The sequence below is a fragment of the Paralichthys olivaceus genome, chromosome 20 (genome assembly GCF_024713975.1).
Source record: "Paralichthys olivaceus isolate ysfri-2021 chromosome 20, ASM2471397v2, whole genome shotgun sequence".
In the NCBI taxonomy this organism is placed as follows: domain Eukaryota; kingdom Metazoa; phylum Chordata; class Actinopteri; order Pleuronectiformes; family Paralichthyidae; genus Paralichthys; species Paralichthys olivaceus.
The window spans coordinates 17,404,319-17,424,625 of record NC_091112.1 but is presented as its reverse complement, the minus strand read 5'-3'; the positions used below and the strand labels follow the sequence as shown (position 1 = coordinate 17,424,625).

Below are 20,307 nucleotides of genomic sequence, written 5' to 3'. Positions count from 1 at the left end.
ATTGACAGAGGTGATGATAGCGCGGTGGTAAATTACTGCAACAACTTTCCGGAGGATCCATCCCCTGTTGCCTGCAGAGCATCCGGAGCAGACACAGGGACCGGACCTGTCACGTTATCACCTGCAGCAACAGCTGTCTTATTTGGAAGCAAAATAAATGCACAGCGACAGACCAGGGCTGACAGGCTGGGACCCCAGATACCAGCAGCTGGAAGTGTAAGAATGAATAATAATGAACACTGTTAACTTATATGTTGCATGAGATGTTGCTATAAGGATGACATTGTCAAGCTTGCTAGAGTTAAACTCGGCGTTTCCGGTCCGAAATGCAACATGCAGCCACCAAGAGAGGACGCTGATCCGATCAAAGACAGTTGAATATCAGTTTAAGCTGCATATCATTGTACGAGATGACCCGATGAAAGGATTGCACGTATTCGAGCTCCATTACAAATCAGTCGACCCCCCCCCAGGCTTATTCCTCCCGCACTTTTATTCTGACAGCCTCATCTGAGAGTTTCCTGTCGGCGGTGGCAGAAGCTGCGGGGGTTTGACGGAGCTGCTGGTGGAGCGGTGGCCGCAGAGCAGAAGTGAAGTTGAGCATCTCCCTCCCGCAGGTGATGTCCCCTCACGCACGGTGTCAGTGAGCCGCTGTCCGACACGCCGCCGCGGGCTGAGCTTGCGGTGCTTCTACCGGGACATTAACCGCGAGCTGACGGGACGGCTGTTTCCCTTGCGAGGCGTGTTTTCCTTGAGGTGAACGGTAAGATAACAGAAAACAAACAAAAGGCAGCTAGCGTGGCTAAGCGGGGCTGAGGGGAACCTGCTGCCCGCCTCCCCGGTGTGTTTGTCCCGGACGCGTCGGACCGCTGTTGCGGCTGCTGAACCCGGTGCCGGGGCTCGTCTCCTCCACAGAACTGGCTTCATTCATTGTCTGCGAGAGGGAGGAGGCGGCGGCGAGCTGCGGCAAGTGAGCCAGAGTTGGACATAACAACACAGGAAGTGAGCTGATTTCAGGTTCAAAATAAACGTCGTGGATTTGCCTCGTGTTTGGAGTAACGCTGTCGGTGGATGCAGCTGAGGTGATGCTAAAATACTTAACTTAAAACCGGAACATTAGCAGAAGAGGTAAAAGTGTTTTATTTTGAAAGGAGTGTTGAGGTGTATTTTGGGGCTTTGATGTGCATTTGGAGGCTATGATATTCATTTTAGCCTGTCGCTGGTGATAGTACCACAACTGTGTGTGTGTGTGTGTGTGTGTGTGTGTGTGTGTGTGTGTGTGTGTGTGTGTGTGTGTGTGTTCCGCTATGTTGCATTGTGTAGTAAAACTGCTTCTACATCACATCAGTGATTTGTCAGTCGATGTCACACAGCACAATTGGCGCTGTGGTTTGGGAACGCAGCTCTGCAGGTGTTTTTGTGTCTCACAACAGCAGCTAGCGCCTGTTACACTCATTAAAAACCCCTCACATGTAGCTTTTATTTTCACACACACATATATATAGGTGTGTATCCTGTCTAGTGGCTCGTGGTTATTGTCAGTTGCGTTACACTGTGCTACATCAGCGTGATGCCAGCGACCCCGATTGTGTGAAAACCAGACTCCTTGAAAAATATGACCGTTTTATATTTACTCAACCGTCTGCAAGCGTGCATGCACGTTAAGAACTCGACTGAATGTGCTTTTTAAAAGCAAATGTTGCTTTTGTTGTTCGGCTATCACACTACCTCTATTTGCCAATTTCATATCGTCCATGCATACTTCAAGTTCGGTGGAAGATCACAGAGCTTAAGCTCCTCATTTACTCAATTTGCCAACGCCGAACGTACACCTTGACCTTCAGTCTTCAGGAGATACAGTTCGTCTTGTTTTTAAGTATACGCCCTAGGCTGAGGAGCATATTTAGTCCTAAATGCATGATTATTATAAAGGAACTCGGCGTCGCCTTTTTTCTCCACCACATGCAACAGAAGGAGAAAGCCGTGGACTCCAGCAGCTGCACACCGCCTCCCTGCTGCTCGGACATCGCTGCGTAACCTGCCTGCAACGCAGCCAACATGACATCATGCGTGAGAAACAGTCCCGTTCTGGGCGGATTCTGCTTATTTATTTATTTGCTTACTTATTTGGGTCCGCGGGATCTAATCGCCGATAACATTACATAATCACTACTGGGCTTAAATTTGTGGCTTGATTTTGGTTGTCAGTGACGTGGCCAAGTGGATAAGCTTTAACGTCCCATCGTGCTAAAGTGAATTTAGACATGAGTGACGGTTTTTTTGTTCCCGTCCCAGTTGAAATGATATAAGAATAAATATGTGTGTGTGTGAGAATGTGTCTACACAGAGGCAGGAAATGACCGAGTGAACATTACAACTCTGCAGCGCTGACACACTCCTCATTGCAATGAGGCGCGCTGGATTGGAGGGCATCTGAGGACAGCTGTGGTGCTGGCAACATTGCTCTGCTGCAAAACACTTAACACAATAGGACACTTTCTGTTTTTCATCTGCTCAAGTGGACAAGACTGGTTTATTGGAATATCTTTTGTTCTCTGCACGCACACACGTGTCCGTGCAGTGAAGCAATAACTCTTGATGCGTATATTTAATCTGTATGATATATTTGGATGTCTTCATGCTACCAGTTTTGGGAGGGAGGGGCAAGAATGGCGCTGGAACAATTATTTTCAAAAGCGTTTAAAAAAACCAAAATGCAAGTCTTTAAAACATCTGTAGTAAAATGCTCATCAGGGGTTGCTGGAGCCCAAGGTGCCCTCTTCAGACAGTTTTTTTTCTGACCAACCGTCAGAGAGTCATATATATTCAGTTTGCAATGATAAAAAACAGACAAAAGGACCAAATATTAGAATTATGTTCAACCTAACATTCAAGATGTGTGTGTTTTAAGCAATGTTATCAAGCCTTTTAAACACATTTAAACAAATCTCTAATATCAGCTTGTTTCATGCAAACTTGCACAGATACATAACATAGTAACATTAATTTACATGCAAATAAAATGTATAAATGTTAAATATTTCACATTTTTTACTTGGTAAATAATTAAATGCTCGATGATAAAAACAATTCTACCTTATGACTAATAGGTCAATCAGCATGCTTTGAGTTTTTATTGATCACCTGCACGGCTGATATTAGTGTGAACACAACACCACTTGTTATGACCGTGTATTCTCATCTTCTTTGTATCTGAAGGGAAACATGGTGACAGGAGGCACTAATGAGAAACAGATGCACACAACTCAGTCCAGGGTGAAGCGACTTCTCTATCATGACCGTTGTACAGTACAATCTTAATCGTTGAACCACATGAAGTGCTGTCATCATTTAACTCGAACCCCAGTCTGCCTCTCTGTGTGTGTCATGTTGTCCTGCTGTCTCACTGCGCATTGACGGGGTCAGATATTTGTCATTCCGTTGTCACACTGTGTCCTTGACGGGGAATTTCTATCCCCAAAGGACCTGTGGAAAAAGACAGTATCTGTGAGTGTGGTCGTTTATTATCATTTTTCCTCTCCCTGGTGTTGTCCTTCACCTTAGGAAGGATGCACAGAGGGGACATAACACTCCACGACTGTGTGCTCCAGCAGTCGGGTGTGATGCTGTGTACCTGCATCAATCACTCACCCGCAGGAAGCAGAGACTGTCATTTGTTGTCGCAGGATTGCTGGTGAGGGGAACATTGACCTCATGTACCCTTTGATAGCATTACGCATCATTTTTGAAACTGAACACGTTCCTTACGTCATAAATCTGTCAGTTGTAACATGAATATATACACATTTAGGGGGCAGTTTAACACCAGATCAGTGAGCTCAACATGAGGAGTACTTTTCTGTGTGCGTGTAGTGTCTGCTGTAGTCCTGGAGGAGCTTTCTAAAGTCTGAAAAAATAACCTTGAATATGACATTGGGATTGTGCTGTTATCTCATAGCGAAAAGCTGGTGTTGTAATGCAGGTGTGGAAGCGTGAAAGACATGAGCATGTACCAGGCTGCTGACCAGACATGACATTAACATGCGTCTTGGGTGATCGGGCCATGACAGGACAGCCCTAAGTGTGTCAGTTCACACCTGACAGCAGAATTTGTCTCTTTGTGTGTCTCCCATGACCACTTATGATAGGATCCTTTCCACAGGCTACATCATTGCTGCCTGCCAAGATCAAATGTTATCATTTTTAGCCAGCAGGAGGCAGCAATGCACTTCTTGTGTCTAATCAGCCAGAAATTAAAGGTCCAGTGTGTAAGATTTAGGTGAAAGGAATTTTTGGCAGAAATTGAATATAAAGTAATCCTAGTGTTGTCACTGGTGTGTTTCATCTAAATTGTATGAATTGTTGTTTTCTTTACCATAGAATATGCTCTTTATATCTGAAAACTATATTTACATGGAGGGGGGGGTCCTCTCTGTGGAGGCTGCCATGTTTTTTACTGTCGTCCAAACTGGACAAACTAAAACCTTTTGAGTTTTCATGACAACTGAAGTTCACCACAGGTTCTCTTTCATGTTTGGAAGGGGAGGGTGAGATGAGGAGTATTCAGCTGCAACATGAAACTTCACCTCTAGATATCAATCAATTCTACACACTGAATCTTTAAAAGAAGAAGAAAAAAAATCAAACAATATCGACCATGGCTGCGACCGAAATCACTCAGTTTGCATTTTTGTTGTGACGTTCGAATGTTTCGTGAAATTTTGTTTCCCTATATAGTGGACTCATCGTGTCCCAAAATGCATCATGAAAGGTAGTGTACAACCAATGGTCACAAACCGAGCAATATATACCACAATGCATTGTGCTTGTGGCAGAGAGTGAGGAGAGAGGGCAGCAGGAACAGTGCGACCTGTTGACCATGTACAAATGTAAATAAGAGCAAAGCAGTGAATCACAGCAGAAACTGCAGCAAACAAGTTTATTTTGTTTACTTAAAGATGGATATTCAATGTGTCTATTACCTAAAAGTATTAAGTGCAGTGTTGTTGTTTTTTTTCCTTTTGCCCATGAGCTCACTATATACTGTAGTCCTCTACATAGAAGTCCCTATATAGTGAAGTAGGCGTTAGTGAATGAGTGATTTGCGATACAACTTGTAGACTCATAGTCAACATGATGGCAGCTCCCCAAAAGTAAAGCCAAAGAGTCTTGATCGGCACCTGATGGCTGGCTGCAGTGAAGGTCATAAATCCTGCCTGCTCCATGCTAAAAGGTGGGACACAGACCAAAGTCAAAGTACATATCAACCAAATTTTGTCAAAGATGGCTTCTTACATTTACGATAGTTCTTGTCAAAATCATTTATGTTCAACTACTCATTTTTACATTATGTCTGATTTTATTTTGTTATTTGATATTATAAAAATGGGGGGAAACATCACGATTGACAGCTGAGACCGACTCACAGACTGGCTCCAAATATTCAAGATGGCAGCATTCATATAGATATTCTCCAATATGGATATGAATATTGCTTATCAAGTTTTTGTCTGTTTAAAACCACAACCGACCGACTGATATGAAAATGTTTATAATTTATATTGATAACATATCGCTCAGTCCATCCCCAATGCGTATTGGATTCCACACCTTGCTGCACTGCTACATTAAAATATGTATTATCCGTCTCAGAAATATTTCATCTAACTTTATTTTAATCACCATTTTGGGTTTTATTTATTGATTTATGTTATCTGAATTATATCATTTTATCCTGAAGACTGTTTAAATGTTATATATATTTATTTTCATGTGATTATCAAGCATGTTGAGCTTCTTTTCTTAGATAGAAGATGCTATAGAAATATAATGTATTATCATTATTATGATTATTATTATTGTTATTATTATTATTATTATTATTAACTGCTGAAATGCAGCGTGCCAGCACTTTAATCCATAGCAACTTACCCAGCTCTATGCATATCAAGCATGAACAAAACCATCATCACAGCCTTTATGGACATTGTAATCCTGTTCGTTTGTTATGGATCCCTGTAGGTTAGAATCTCCCCCTAATGAGCTTAATGTTTCATGGGTGCTAAAGTGGGAGCATAATGGCCTTATTGTGGCACTGATAGGCCCGAAGCCCAAATGGCTTTCACTGTGTTTGCCACTGGAGCCAGAATGGCGTAAGTGTGTTTTTGACACTGGGCATTAGCAACACTGCTCAAAGGGTAACCATTCTCAAAGTTAACTCTGCCCGGCTCGTAACACACACAGTGGTGGTATGATAAACATTTATGTGGTGCTCAGAGTCTCCGAATGTGTCCTAGATGTCCCACAGCGTGCTGCTGCATTATAAAACTGCATACTCTCTTGGATTTTGCAAAGGCCCTGTCAAAGGTCCCTCTGTTCAGTGAAGGGCAGCGGAGCCTGAAAAAGGACAACATTGATATTCATACAGCTTATTCTTATGGAGTCACCGGCGGGTGCCTCATCCCTCAGGTGTCACTCATTACAGTGTCCTCGGTAGCAGGTGAAATGTGAGGGCACTTGTATCGCTGTAGCTTCACTGATGTTCTCCAGGCACTTAGCAATGGGAGAATTCGCCAAGTAAACATAAGGTCGGAACCACGCTGAAACATAAAGTGTGGTGAGGGATTGGAAATGTGTTTACAGAGGGAAAATGTGTCGTCGTCCTTCATAACTTTGCCAAAGCGGCCCCTTTGAGGACAACGTGAAAATGTATTAATGACTAAAATGATGCATTCAGATATTTATCATGTCATTATAACGGCTCTGTATCATTAGTTTAAAGTTTGTCAATCTCAAATGTTTGTACTTAATTAATACTATTTTTCCCCCTATCCATAGGGGGTCGGTGTCAGATGTTGGAACAGTGTCTAAAACCCCATCACCCACACCTTTGTGATGTCTGACTGAATCGTGGGGATGCTCCAGATAGTATCTCTAACTTTCTGTTAATGACAATCCAACGATCACGCTCCCTCTTCAGACAGTAATCGGTAGAGAAGGTAAGTGACTTCTCTCTCAGTCCTAGTTTTTAATTTATAAACTCTAAAGGGTTCTTCTACCAGTAAACAGAGTCAGTTTGATTGTGAGCATCCTCTTGCTCTTAAGAGGCCAGTTCAGGATGTCACAGTACTTATTGTGATCACCAAGTGCAGTTTAAATAGGAAGTAGGAAATGACCGTACACCATTTCTTACAGTGGTTACAGTGCACCATGCTGAACTTGCATTTCTCTAATTGGAACAGAAATCTCTTCCCAGTGCAATATATCATCAAACTCCATGTCCTTGCCCTGAACATGGAAAAGGAAAATCTTTCACTTTAAACGACTCCCGCAGCCATAAATCATAGATTTCTTGTGCAAAACCTTGCGTTTATGATTTAAGATGTGTCATGTAACCAGCACTCACATGCAACTTATAGGATGTGTATCACACATAAACACGTGCGACTGCACATTCATATAAGGGTAACAACATTCCAGCTAGTCATGCAGTGGAAGACCCAAGGGTGGGTCCTGGTCATTAATCAGGAGGACTTCCCCCAGCCACAGAGGCAGGAGCCGAAATGTCAAATCTGCCATAAGCGAACAGATTTCCTCCCTGCCAGCAACCAGCCAAAAAACGACGGGAGCGGAAATTGACTCTCATCCTTGTTAATGAAAGGACGCACTTGCATGTGTGTGTCTGTGTGTGTTTACATCCTTGCATACGCATTTGCTTTTCCCTGTGCTTGTACACAGGAAAACGTGTTGGCTGAAGATCTTGCACGTGTGTGTTTTGAACGACGTGACGTTGGGTGTTAAGTGTCGTGTTTACATGCAATGTGTGTGTATAAATGTGCATGGGAATCAGAGCATGTGCATGCTCACTGCTAGTTGTTCTGCCTTTGGCCGCACTGCAGCCCTCTGCTGGAAGGGGTTGGATGCCGTCAGTGACCCTGGAGGCAAGCGTATGGACCCAGCTTGGGTTGCGCTGCGAGGTGGAAGGGCCTCTTGTTTCTGTGACCCCTGTGGAGAGAGCAGCCTGTCAGGCAGAAGGCCTGTCAGCTGCAGTTCTCATTCACAAATCACCTTTGCAAATGCACACAGACACACACGTGCACACATGCAGATAAGCCACAAAATGTCCCCCCAGTTAATGTCTAACCCTGCGCTTGCTCCTTTAATACATTTAATTCAAGCTATTCAAATTGTATTACAAATCCTTTATTAGATTCATCGCAGATATGAATTAATGTAGGCAATTTGTAGTAGGAGGAGGCCATCCCCTTTAAACAAATTTGACACAAATACTGCCCCCTTAAACAACCTGTCAAATTTACCATCCACTCTCAGCAATCCCCCATCCCCTCTTTGAGAGAGTGCTGTGTATGCAAGATAGTTTTGTGAGCAGGTGAGCACCCTGTAGTAAGTGCAGGCTACATAACAGGATCCACAGTTTTTTTTTTAAAGTTGAGACCGAATGGCCCGAATATCCCTCCGTAAAAATTAACAAATCACCTACTGGTTCTATCCGCTCCAGGTCCTATATTTTTGATGTGCCATTTTATGAAGCATGGTACAGTACACAAAAAAATACCCGATTTAAAGCAATAGCAATCCCAGGCTCTTGGTCATTGACATCACACATAATGAAGCTGAGCCCTTATTGACCCCAGTGTTTAACCTTCTGTGACAGGTAAAATGTATGCTGTGAAACAGGTCCAAACCAGGCCTTATTTCCCTGTTACCGTGTATTTTAGACTCAAAACCTTTTGAAAGTGGTAGTATGAGCGCGGCTGGTATTTAGGCAGCTCATTATGTTATGATGAGCTATAAACACATCGACATATGACTGTATAAAGATCTCATGGTGAAATTTGTAGCCTCCTTACCATCCCAGCAGACATGAAGCAACATTCTCAGTCATTCAGAGTCTTGTTTGTTTCCAGCTGATGAGTGCAAGTTGAAAATGTACTCTTCTTTTAGCTCCACCAATTCCTGGGAAAAGTCTCTTTAGCTGCTTCATGTTCACCTGCTCGTCACTACCTCTGTCTGTCTATGTGTCTGCCTGTCTGTGTGCAGTCTAGTCAGGTAGTGTGCTGTGTGTTTGTCATAGACCTGTTCATTGCAAAGCGCTGCCTGTTGCTGAAAACACAATCAGAGAACACCAAACCACCAACAACGCTGACTGCTGAGTTGCTCATAATTCTCTGTGGGTCACTTAGCACGTGTCTTTCATATTACACACAGCTATTTGATCCACTGTGGACGTAAAGATATTGATTCCAGTAACTTTAGCATGGTGTGTGGACACTCACCACAGTTACGTCCACACCTCAATGTTGCCTCCTCTCCTCTGCTTACTCCTGCTGACATTAACATTGTGAATCAAGGTCGATTTTATCTGACTAGAGAGAGAACTACTGTATGTAGGCTTTTGTATTATGTAACAGCCGTTGTGTCTATTTTCCTGGATTTGTCCCACAGTATGTCTTTTCTTCATGATCCTCCTGCGATAAAGACTGCAGCACTATTAGATTCACGCAGAGATACTGCTGACTCAGCCGCTACCTGCAGGTAGACCGGAGTGTCATCGGCAGCCACATCTCAATCACTGCTCTGCATCGTGAGTTTATGTCAAAATATTATCATCGCCTCAAGTAACACTATAGCTTGCCTTTGTCTGTATGTGTGGAGGATATAGATTCCTGGACAGGCAGGCTGTTTGGCACACTGCCTCATCCCTGTCTGTTGATTCACTGTCAGTGAAATAAGAGAACATATGGCTGCTCTCTCCCTGCATTACATCATCTTGAGATCCAAGCAGATTATTTGCATTTACAGTACTTGGAAAAAAATTGGATGGATTCGTTGTGTTCCCTGCAAAAATTGGCATGGCTGGCTTCAGAAATGAAGTGTGTCTTAATAAAGTGGATGAACAAAAGGTCAGCGACTTTTTTCTTTTTTTTTGCTTGAAATGAATGCAGGCTGGGATGTACTTTTATACTCTGTATCCCGCTTAACCCAGCGCACAGCTCAGCCAGATGCATTAGGCTCAAGAGTGTTAGTATTGATCCATCTGAGTTATATCACATCATGCAGAGCTACTGCCCGCTGTACACATTCAGGCTCATGTGAAGACTTTGCATGTGGTTGTTATCGGCTATTCACTGGTTTCCATTAGCTTTCTGATGTAGCTTCTCTCCACGGCTCTTTTCATGCACTGATGCACCGTGGACTCTCTCTGCTCTGATATCGGAGTGATTTGGTTCAAAACATCTTGACCTCGGCCAATGTCTCCTCTTACCAAGCCAAAGCACTCTCATTCGAAGCCTGTTGCTTGAGCTGGGTATAGAAGCTCAGTACTTTTGGTACAGACCAGATGAAAGTCTGATAGATCAGTGCACTTACTAACTTAATCTTCAGTTGTAGAACTTTCAACTGTGTCACACAGTCATCATCAGTTTATGTTATTTGCTGAGTTGCTGTGGAGAAGGAGTTGTTGAGACAACTAGCTTTTCTGTACATGTTAACGACAAGTTAAAGAAACACTTTGTAACTTTTGCTGAGCAACAGCAACCTCTCCAGCCATTAGTGTTATTAACTCTGTTGGGCTCCAAGTCCATGCAATTAGAGTTTTCATGAATAGAAAACAAGTATATTCCACTTTATTCCGCTGCCTCCTAAACAGAAAGTGTTGCCACTATGATTCTGAGAAGTCACCCTGGACTCACTCTCATGTGTTGGAAGCTTTAACCAAAATCCAGCTCATTCTCTTTGAATAGGGAAATGTCATGCATTGCCAAACTGCACAGTGGTTCTGTATTGAGCCAGGCTAAACTTTTAATGTGGCAGCGGAGGCACCAACCAATCCAATCGCATTTGAAGAAATAGTGAAGCACAACCACTAACTAATCAAACTCATTTTAACATGACAGCTGATTGTTGCCGTCACGACATTAAGCACCAAGCGGCGTGCCTTTTCACCTAAGCAGATGCTATCCAATGGTGAACACCATGTGATGCAGTCGAAAGATTTGAAAAAAGCTGATAAGTAATATAAAATAGAATAATCCTTTATTAGTCCCACAATGGGGGAATTTGCAGTGTTACAGCAGCACTGTTATGAAATTCAGTTTTAGCAAGTGACATAAAGTGGTGTCAGAATCAATACTGAACTAGAATGGCACTAGAGCGAATACATACACACACAGACAAAACATATCCATCGTTGCAGAGGTAAATATTGTATTATAAATAGTATAAAAACACAATTCATAACCTTGTATCACATCTTTCACATTAGTTGCATTTAATAGAAGAGATAGAGGCTGAAATTAGGGAAGCAAACATCCCTAGATGTCACCAAGTTTAGAGTCTGGAGCTGGAGAAGTGTAAAGAAGATTTCGAAAGAGCATTGGAGGGAATTTCCTTTTACAGAACTGATATTTTTTTATCCAACACCTCACACATGAATTCTGTTCTGCATGTTTCCCCAGTTCTCTATGTTAGTAAGAATGGATATTTTTGTTTGCTTTCATTCTCCATGAATTCATTGTTCAAATCCCAGAAATACAGATTTTCGCAGACATAAGAGATGCAGGTTATTCATTTAACCACAGGTGTAGTCTTTAGCAGGATTCTGTCATCATAATGGTGATGAGTGTATGCAAACAGTGTCACTGTTTCAGCCAGCACCCACACCGAAACCCACACTCACACCCTAAAACCACGAACGCTCGCAGACACAGACGAACTTAGATGTGGGGACAGATATAGCAGGCGGCTGGTCATTTTTCCTATATTTAGCTTTTCCTCTGAGCGTTTTCGACTTGTTTTCACTTTGCTTGCACAATGGCTCCCATTCTATGGCTCTTTGTACCTCCTTCCTTGTTCCTGATTTGGTATGCTACTGCTATAATTACATATTTTCCTCCCACTTTTCAGTAAATGAACCTGTGGTCAGTGAGTCTCTGACTGTAACTATCAATATAGCAACTATTTGTATTTATAGAGTGATTACCCTTGGGTTAGCTATATAACATACATTGGGGAGAGTTAAGTTTGAAGAGCAGAAAAGAAATATTGAGCATGCGTGTCTGGTTATGTGTGTGGGTTTGCGCGTGAATGCTGGCAAACAGAAAATATGTGACTTTCATGGCAAAATTAGTTCAGAACTATTATTGTTAACTGTGCCACTATTTGTTCATCACATACAGAATGTAGCTAATTGTTTGTGGTGTTTCTATACTTCAATCAACTTTTATCAGCCTGTGTTGACCAAGGAGCTGCAGCAACATCAGCCAGTGTCTGGCACAGCTTCCAGCGGCCTGTAAGCAGGGTTTTTTCCTGGCTCAAAATAGAGCTTTGGTGGTGGACCACCCATGCAGGAGCATGATTGACTGAAACTGTTAAAAGATTGGTTCACGCTTTGGTGTCCATAATGCACATTAGCTTCTTCTCATTCTGACAAGAATAGGGCAGCATTTGTCTTAATTGCCTGTGGTCACAAATAAAATACATACAGTAACATTCTACACTGTATAAATGCAGTAAAAAAAAAAGAAAACTGCACATCATATTATTGACAGAACGCAAAGTCCCATCAGACAAGTGTATCACTGTCAGATAGCATATATTAGAAGTTGCTGCGTCTGCACTAACTGTGAGGAAATGGTAATATTGCTGATTTGTCCGACTAAAGCTCATTCATAGATGGTAAAATGTTACTTTAGATTAAAACAACAATTAATGTAGGAATAATTATGGCTGGGTGATATGGCCCAAAAATTATAATCTGTTTATATCAATAATTATCACAACAAATGTCACAGTATTATTATTTTCTTCAAGTTTAAAGACTGATTTTTGCTCCTGAGTGAAGGCTGTCGTTATAAACTCCTCTTTTTGAGCAGAGAATGACAAACAGACATTTTTTAACCTTTGATAAATTGCTATTGATGAAAAGTACATTGTGCCAATTATTGATATGTTTTATTGCCTTAATTGCTCAGTTATCACAGAAAATCCTTTGCACAGTTCTCAGTTTCCACTTTAGCTGCAGAGTTATGTAATGTGATCATTTCACAGGATGACATCAGTGGCTGCTGCTCAGCTCTGAATAAAAATCTTGATTATGATTATTAAGATTTTGAGGTGGTGTACTTAAAGAATTCCAAATATTGTTTACTTTTGGCAAGTGTTGGTACATCACTACTATTTGATATCTCTTGGGTTTTTAACAGAGACACAATTCACTGACTCCAGTTTTCTAATTACTTTTTATCTTTAATTTGGAGCACAGTGAAGGAGAGCGTGAACCCCAGGGTGAGAAAGTGGTGGAATGACATGCAGTAAATGATCCGAATGGCCGGGAGTTTAACCAGGGTCCAGCTGCTGAGTGGTATGTGCCCTAACCATTTGGCTAATGGGTCACCTTCCCCACTTTTAACTTAGTTAATCATTTTTTGGGCATACGGGCTAATTTTTTAACAACAAATAAACAAAAATGAATTGTTTTGCCCTTAACCCCATCAGTCACACCTTGGCACACTGAGCAGTAAACCTGTTGCAAATAAAAACCAGACATCCCTCAAAACAGGTAATTTATTACCATGCAAAGTAACACAATATTTTAATTATTTCACCCTGCGTACATACACAGGCCTCTTTGGTCCATAAAGGTACAACTGTACATACATGGAGTTAGTATGTTATTGGAACATTTGGTAATAGGGTTTGAACCAGCTCCACCCACCACAGCTGAGCCCGACACAACATCTGTCAACATGGTCTACTGTTGGGAAGTCAGGTTGTCGTTCAGACAGTTTTTAGATTGAACTATTTCCCGCCCTGAATTGTGACATCGTAGCTTACTGTGTGGTGGTCACACTGCTGTTTTCTGAAGGCAGGTTCTGGTTGAGAGGGTCATCTGTTCCTTTCTGGTCGGTAGATGTATGGTGATGTGGGGAGGGGGGGTCTCTGGTCTGTCTGTGGCTGGTCGTCTGGTGGGGGGCAAGGGGAGCTGTGGTTATATGTTAGGATTTATCGGCTGGGTTTACACACATATACACACATGCAAAAAGGTAGACACTGTTATTTTAACAGTCAGCTACATACATGAAGAAAGCCCTTATTCTTCTATGCTCTCTTGGAATCGACAGTCTACACGGGCAGAGGTGTGTTTCACATGAAACACGCAGTCGGCCCACAAGTTAAACAGTGATAATCCATTTCCGTGCCCATAAAGAAGAACACCATCCTGTACTGTACACAGACAGCTGCAGTGACAGACGCTGCTGTCTCTGTGGTGTTCAGGGCCATATGTGAATACGTGATCTGCTGGGATGCTGAGGTGGACGCTGTCTGTGGTTTCTCTTTCTTCTTTACTGGTACCGTGCCCAGAAACCCCCTCGTTCTAGCCTGGGTCACACCCTTTTTTGCTATTATTGGCCTTTTAGGTCAAATCAGACACTGACTGGTCACTGTTATCGTCCTCCAGTATGATGGAGGTCCATCTCTTACCACAGAGAGTCAGTCAGACTTCATGGCAGAGGAATGATTTCATCGTGGTACTGTGGGGGTAGGCTTGAGTGATGTCTACAGTTAAAACACTCTCCTGTAAAGGTACTTTATTTTTTCACGGTTTCTTTTTATAATTTTAAAGTGTACACATGATTCATTCTATACTATATGAAAATACTAGCCATAGTGTGTTAATAATGGCATTGAGAAAAGTGGTTGCTAAAAGAGTAAGAGTTTCATGCATCGGTTCCACCCAATCAGTTCAATTGTGTGTTTTTTGTTCAACTCTCTTTTAAATCTGCAGTTAATATAAATATATGAATATAAAATAAGTGCCTCTATTTTATATATTACTTCATAAATAGCTAATATAGTTTTGATTATAAGGAAGTTCTCATTGATACCGTTGCTCCTTTTTTGTGTGTCAGAGCACATGACTTGACAAGACAACACACGTTACTCTGTGTCTGGTGGATGTGAAAATCTGCTGCGTATATCAGCTTTGTGATAGCGTGTATTGTTTACTGTGCTGTGCAGCCATCAAGTGGCCAAACACACACTAAACAAGAAAGAAAAACAATAAATGTCACATTTAAAATGCAATTTAATGTAGAATATTTTATGTCTAAGAATCTTTGTGCAAAATCAAATAAGTGGAAAACAGAGTATCTGTACATTTTGGATGATTTATAGAATAAAATCAATTCCAAAAAGTTAATTGGAGTGTCAGGTATAGAGCTGATCCATATTTGTCAACCAGGGTTAGGGTTAGCATTACATTACCCAGTTAACATAAACCCACATGACCCTTGCCTTCAAATATATTCAACTTATGTTGATATATTGATATTTATAAATAAATAGGGACAAATCTAAGTTAAACTTCCCAAAAATATGTTTTTTGATAATAACTCAAACAAGTGTGCCTGTGTGGTAGATGTTTAATCAGACCTGATTGCAAAAATAAGTTTCATTCAAATATGTGATGCTATCATGATGAGATGGACAAAAAGAAAACAGATTTCCTGCACAGCTTGACCTGTTTTAAATGTGATCGTTCATAAATTGTGCAAGTCCACACAATAACATAAGTGGTGTAGTGGCAAATAAAAAGATGGGTTAAGGATGTAGCTTCTTCTTATTATATAGTCAATGAAAACAACAATACAAACAAAACGCTTTCGATTTCAGAAAAGCAGTCGTGAGTGCTTTAGAAGTAAAAGCTTTTCATTTACCCTGCTTATTCAAATTGTGTCTAATCTGGAATCAGGAAGGTTTACTCTCTACATCTGAATCTTTTAAAATAGGACATCATTTCTATTCAGCCACTGCTAAATGTTAATGTATTATGTAGCTCCAGGTACAAAATGAATTCCCAGTGTTGGGCATGGAAAAAAGAGGACAGTTTTTATCTTGTTGTTTTCATTCTCTTTCTTGACCTGAATTCCTAACAAAGAGAAAAATTCCTGTTGAGGAAATGTGTGTCTGCGGTAGCATGATATTCACAGTGTGACAAGGCCACGCAGACAAGACTCAGCTGCACAGAGGCAAACCTCCCCTGTGGACCAGCTCAACACTGGCAGCTCTGTCACCTACAGAAAGGCTGACATGTGGAGTAAGACCGATTTACTCAGCCAATATTGGTCTTCATGTCGTACTCAAAAAATCTGACAACAAACCACAATATGTTGAATGCAATAACCACCTTTATTTTCAGCAGATTTATACCTCAGTCAACAGTAATTTGTCTTCAATGGCACGTTGTTTGAGATGTTTTTTCTGTAAAGCAAAAAATATTCAGTCTTGCACCAGTTTAATCTTCTATGTTAGATGGACCCAAATACTTGCAAAGAAGGAGCGGGGGCACTCTGCAGCTCACATTAAAGTATTGTTTTGCAGTGTTAAAAATGTTCTGTGTTACTTATTAATACCGCTCATAGGTTTAGGAACACCCCCATTGGTCTAGTTTTTATTGAAATTTCAGTTGTACAAATGTGAGTGGTAAACTGACCAAGGTAAAAGAAAATAGGACAGGTCAGATCCAACTTTTGGAACATACTTTATTACTACACCCTCTAAAGCAATATTAGTACTATATTGTGATACTGTAGTGCCGGAGGTAGTATTGTTCATTGCTGAGATTCAAAACGTTGACAAAAGTAGGAAGACAGCTTTAAGGAGACCAACTTTAGGCGCGTTACTTGACACGATAGTTGGAGTGTGCCAAATGAATGTCTTAGCTCTTGTCAAAAAGTTTAAGTTTCACTTTAAATAATCCTGAATCATACACCACAGTAACATAGTGCAATTCCAGGTTTTCTGGGAACACTGTGACAATGGCAGAAATGCACTATTCCCTATTAACTGTTTGTGTACCATCAAGATGATTTTAAAGCCTTTATTAGTAGGTTAAAAAAACATTGTATTGCATTAAATAATGCTTGTCTTGGCTGCTGAAAGTATCAGACATTATGAGAAAAGTAATGCAGAGACATTGTCGTGTCTGCTAGCCCTGAAATCTTTAATTTGTCTTTTTATATTTGTCAAGAAAGACAAGATGGTCCTATAGGTTCATTAATGTATAAGTGTAAATACCTACAGTTGCTAAAGTTAGTGTAACATTAGAAGCTCACAGAATTAAAAGCTAAAATTGGTTTCAACCAACCTTCTTAAAGACTTACGTTTCTTTTTTTTTGTATCATAACACTACACAAAATCCAATATTAGTTCAATAAAAAGTGAGATATACATAATCACCAATTGAATTTCTATTTAATTGGGAGTGCCAATGGGGTAATCCCCGACCACCAAAGTACACAAACACACAAAAGTGTGTGGTTTTCCTCTTATTTACTGCTATTTAAAGCTGGTGTAAATGTAATTTTAACATTGTGAGATCAAATGCTATCTAGCAATCACACTGGATGTAGTGTGAATCGTTAAAAATATCAATATACACTCATTTTTAGATTCAATTTTTTGATGAAAAGTAGCTGGGTTTCCACCCAAATTAAAAGCCAATTTTAAATGAATTTTCAGAAAATCATCAAATGTGAATTACAGCACATTTTCCTCCATTGCTGTTAGCTCATGTGAATATTAAGAGTTGGCTCATCAAGATAAACAACTGGTGGTGTTGATCCTCCAGTGAATTCTATTCTAAAGTAATTTGAATAGCACCAGTCAAACTTTAAATTAATGAAAACCCTGTGGAAATGTGATGGATGTTGTTTGTGTTGGTTTAAGGAAGGTGACATTCTCCTCATCAGATCTGATGTTTTCCCCGGTGATATTTTATGTCTCTTCAGTGGAATGGAAGCTTCAGTAATGATTTATTTGTCGTTTACATTTGACCTTGTTGCATTTTCTGTCTATCCAAACTCCAATGGTCTACCTCAACCAAGAATAAAAACCTTCACATTCCAACTTTTATCGAATGTTTTAGCATTTATAATTGAAAACTCACATAAAAGCATGTTGTGGATGTATTTACATACAATCACACTGGATGTAGGTTGATTATTTTGTACATAATGATTATGGTAACTAAAGAAAAAGTTTTAGAGAGGGTTTTTCCCTGAGGGCTCTCCTTCTCTGTCCCCATGAGAGTGCCACTATCAGGCTACTGATGAAGCTGCACTCTTGGAATTAACAGCATCGCTAATGCTCAGCTGATGAGAAGATGGAACCACAACAGATGAGGGTGTTCAAGGTGTTGCTTAGGTCGTGATAATTTTCAAATGTTTTCTAAGGAAACATTAGAAGGATAAAGGATAAAGCTGTCTATTTATCAGCCTTAATTCTAAAACTTCAATATTCTATTGCTTTCACACACTATTTCTAGTCCCGTGTCACAAGGACTCTCTGTTGCCTGGTGCAGGATGGGCACCCTGGGCTCTCTTCCATTTCCCTCTCAGCTTCCACTTTTCACGCCCAGCCAGATGAGCGGCTGACCGCCTGCCTTCATCCCACCGGCTGGTATTCCCTCAATGCTCCACATATCTTCAAGCTCTGAGCCTTCTGAAAAAAATCAGTTGGCGGCGAGGGGAAAAAAACCCCATGGCATGAAAGAGCGGAGGGTGATGTCAGAGTTGCCTGGACTCGTTTCAGCCGGACCCCTGGCAGGAGCATGAACACTTGCACTGTGGTGTGTGGGGACATTCTCCAGAGCTGCTCTTAAAAAGCCTGTGCCCCTATTTTTTTTTTCCATGCTTATATGTTTTCAGATTTTCCAGGGCTTTCTTTGAATGCAGCAGCAAAAGCTCTCCACCTATGCTGGAAAATGGACCTGAATGGGTAAACTGTGTTTTAAAAATATGAAGTAACCCCCTCTACTCCCTCTCCCAGTCAAATTAAAACACCGACCACTCACTCTGCCCCTCTACCTCTCACCGCTCTGCCAGCTGTGCAGCCCGAGATCGCTGCCAAAAGAAACACAAGCTTACGTCAACTTCCAAATAAGGAGCTGCTACTTCACTTTGACCTGAAAGAGAGACACTAAAGGGGGGGGTGTATGAAAGAGGTGGAGATAGACAGGCAGAGTGTGTACCCTCCTCCTCATTCATACGCATAATATACTTAGCTACCTGTTTGTCAGCCCAGTGCACGTAGAGCCGACACTCTCTTTTCACCATCACTCTCATTCATCCTTTTTTGTCTCTCCTTCCCTTCACCTCTCTCTGACTGTCCCTGCTCTCCCTGTTTCCAGTCATTCACAACAGGAGGACAACACCACCTGCAACCAGGTAAAAAAAAATCCATTGATATATATTTTTTTTGTCATCTGCAGTGATTTTGATGTGTGTGAGGTGATGATAGTGACGTGATGTGAGGAACGGGGGGTTTTCTCCATTCAGGTCTTTGTTATTGCAAAAGGCAGCTCCATCAATGAGCCAGTGAATGGTGGAAAATACGAGTCATTTGTGGAATCATACTCAGAGCGACGTACACATTTGAAATGAGCTGAATTTTTTTAAACATATTCAGACAGCGCAGCTTCTGCAGGGAAGGGGTTTGTGCTGCTGTGTTTTTGTATGTGTGTGTGTGTGTGTGTGTTTGTGTGTGTGAATGAAGGAGAGGGAGAGTGCATATAGTGAGCGGCTCGTGGGCTGTGTATGTAGTAACGCTCACAGCGCGGACAAGGAGTGAATGAGCTCCCTGTGTTGTGCATCCAACCTCCTATGCCTGGCATGTCCTCCTGAGCGCTCTCGAGGCTCACACACACACACACACATGCACGCGCACACACAGAGGGGTGACTGTGCATGCACTGACTCCCAGAGGGCTCTCCTTCTCTGTCCCCATGAGAGCGCCGCTATCAGGCTGCTGATGAAGCTGCGCTCTTGGAATTAACAGCATCGCTAATGCTCAGCTGATGAGAAGATGGAACCACAACAACAAATGAGGGTGTTCAAGGTGTTGCTTAGGTCAGACAAGTCTGCAAGATGACGTTATATTTCAAAACTGCCAATGAAATCTCCACTTTTTGATCCAACATCGATGCTTTTAATGCCAGTGTTTAGATACAACCTCACTTTAGAACTGTAAAATGCACATTTCATACAAAGATATGTTGTATTTTAGTTTTCTGACATGCTGCAACATTGTAGTTGAATAGTAAAACAAAGTGAAGAGTTGAAACAAGTGATTTTAGATGGTTTGTTGAGAATTAGGTAGCTTGCATTGTCATGGAGATTGGTCCAGAGTTCTTTGTCATCCTGGTGTGTGCATTTCCTTCCTGTTCCCCCCTGGAAGAATGGAGGACTATGTGGGTATAGTACAAATTCAAGACTCCCAAAGTATTGA

General features: G+C 41.4%; 1 protein-coding gene across 6 annotated transcripts in view; it reads left to right on the top strand.

Annotated features, from left to right (window-relative positions):
- The first annotated feature begins 414 nt into the window (after window positions 1-414).
- The window catches only part of hivep3a (HIVEP zinc finger 3a), a 46,116-nt gene continuing 26,223 nt past the window's right edge, over window positions 415-20,307 (top strand). For 3 of the 6 annotated variants that reach the window (XM_069516380.1, XM_020090448.2, XM_069516381.1), the window contains exons 1-3: window positions 417-763; window positions 6,838-6,998; window positions 19,211-19,247. The gene's annotated coding sequence lies outside the window, so the exon portion shown is untranslated. Of the gene's footprint in view, window positions 764-1,262; window positions 2,071-6,837; window positions 6,999-19,210; window positions 19,248-20,307 lie in introns of those variants that run through there. The other 3 variants (XM_069516382.1, XM_020090451.2, XM_020090453.2) reach the window with 3 other exon arrangements.